The following is a 2,500-nucleotide window of genomic DNA, read 5'->3' on the forward strand; positions in this document are numbered from 1 at the left end:
ATAGATAACATTTATGAACACATATAATGTTTTGTTTAATAATAGTAATTTTTGTCACAGAAATGTTATGCACGTTAAGGCAACACTATAGTAGTGGCGCGTTACCACACCATACCCAAACTTAAATTTAACCATTAACCCTAACCAAAATAATTTTATTGGAAATGAAATATAGTTATCCAAATACCTGGAGTGACAGGGTATTAGAATATATATGGTTATGGGGGTCTATCTCCATAACCCTAGGAGGAGTTCGCAAACAAACAAAACAACCTTACAGAGGCTACCACTTTCTTGTTGTATATATATATATATATATATATATATATATATATATAATATGTATATATATATATATATATAAATATATATATATATATACATGTGTGTGTGTGTATGTATATATATATATATATATATATATATGTGTGTGTGTGTGTGTGTGTGTGTGCATCCTTATGATACATTGAAAATACAGGTCAAACAGAAATTGGTAAAATATTTCAAATTCTGTGTATTTGTGAGGATATATATATACAAAAATACACATCTCATACTCTAAAACATTTGACTAATTTTGATTAATTTTCTTTTGCAGACACTGACTTACGCAAACTTACGAAAGGTAAATATATACAGTAATATTGTTATATATAATTTAATTTGAGAGAACAATTTCTACTTTATCAAATATGTGACTTGAGCTGCCGCCTAGCGAAGGGGAGCTGAAGCTTGGACGACGGAAGCGACATATGTGGGTCATATTTATAAGTTGTTATGGTAAGCCTAGACGCAGACTGAGACGCAGGCGACACAGAGGACGCAGTCGACATAGGCGCCGCAGCACAAAGAAAAGCTAGACTTCCTGTTACTGAACTGAAGTACTCTTTAAATTTCTCTCTCATTTGAAATGTTTGAAGATGTACTACCTCAGCATTTCAGGCAAGAGAGAGGTATAAAGTGTCCTTCAATTCAGCAACAGAAATTCTGTGTCACCTGCATCTCAGTTTGCGCTTAGGGCAGCTGAACGGAGGAATAACAGGAGTTAAATGTGATCAACACATTAGTTTATTTACTTGTTTATTTATCTATTCATTTATCTATTTTGAGTGGGACTTTATTTTTCAGGATTAAGAAAAAATATATATTTTTGTTATTTACCTAGACTTAACTAAATGAAATATACAAATCGCTAATAGAACTTGAGGAAGAAAAAGACAAGAAAATGCTAACCCCCAAAAAACCTCCTTCAGGTAAAAATGACACCCTCCCCCCCTGAAAAAAGTCGCCCCCCAAAATAAATAACTAAAATGAAAATAAAATTAAAATATGTATATATATATATATATATATATATATATATATATATATATATATATATATACATATATATATATATATATATATATATATATATATATAACGGCACTTTTCAGGCAGGAGTGACGTCACGAAACTATTCTTGTTTTCAGGTGCAGTATATATATATATATATATATATATATATATATATATATATATATATAATATATATATATATACTAGCCAAATTACCCGCGCGTTGCTGCGAGTTCGTGATTAATCCCTAACCTAACCATACCCCACCTAACTTTAACCCTTAACCCTAACAAAAATATTTTTAATGAAATATAGCTTTAAACACTCCCCTTCCCAGGTATGCGCCCCACTACCCGAAGTTTGGGAAACCCTAGTTTGTAAATACATGCATACACAAACACAAATATCATATGTACACATTCTTTTGCGTGTGTGTGTGTGTGTGTGTGTGTGTGTGTGTGTGTGTGTGTGGATTGACAATAAATGTCTACAGCTAAAAGGTGAAGAAATGTATCTTGTTTATTTATCTTCAGAATATATATGGTTATAGGGATTTGTTTGCAAAAACCTAGGAATTTGTGAATAATTAATTTCCACCCGCACTAAAATTAAACGAAAATAACCAATATTTAAACATTTGGTAAAATTATACACTCAATTTACATTTTCATGCTTTCTTCTTATAAAAGCTATCATGAACACATACAATGGTTTGTTTAATCATATTAATTCTTATGTCACAAAAATAATACGCGACTTAAGGGAACACTACAGTAGTGGCGTGTTCCCACACCATAAACCACCTAACTTTAACCCTTGACCCTAACCAAAATATTTTTGGGGGGAAATGAAATATAGTTATCCAAGTACCTGGAGTGATTGGGTATCAGAATTTATATGGTTATGGGGGTCTATCTCCAAAACCCCAGGAGGAGTTCGTGAACAAACAAACAAACAGTAGATATGTCTAACAGGGAACAAATTGAACAATAACATAAACTGATATTTTCCGAATTCGAGCGTGGTGGAGGTGGTGATAATGGTGGCGGTGGTGATGATGGTAGTGGTGGTGTTGGCAGTAGTGGAGGAGGTTGTGCGTTAGTGATAGTGGTAGTGGTGGAAGTGGTGGGGTTAGGTGTTGGTAGTGGTAGTGAGGGTGATG

At 32.9% G+C, this 2,500-nt stretch overlaps 1 protein-coding gene across 6 annotated transcripts in view; it reads left to right on the top strand.

Annotated features, from left to right (window-relative positions):
* Positions 1–2,500, top strand: part of LOC143028346 (uncharacterized) — a 411,624-nt gene that overhangs the window by 215,396 nt on the left and 193,728 nt on the right. For all 6 annotated transcript variants that reach the window (XM_076190287.1, XM_076190288.1, XM_076190290.1 and 3 more), the window contains one exon: positions 599–625. The gene's annotated coding sequence lies outside the window, so the exon portion shown is untranslated. The remainder of the gene's footprint in view (positions 1–598; positions 626–2,500) is intronic.

Source organism: Oratosquilla oratoria, chromosome 9, assembly GCF_046742065.1.
Source record: "Oratosquilla oratoria isolate Oo_2021 chromosome 9, ASM4674206v1, whole genome shotgun sequence".
In the NCBI taxonomy this organism is placed as follows: domain Eukaryota; kingdom Metazoa; phylum Arthropoda; class Malacostraca; order Stomatopoda; family Squillidae; genus Oratosquilla; species Oratosquilla oratoria.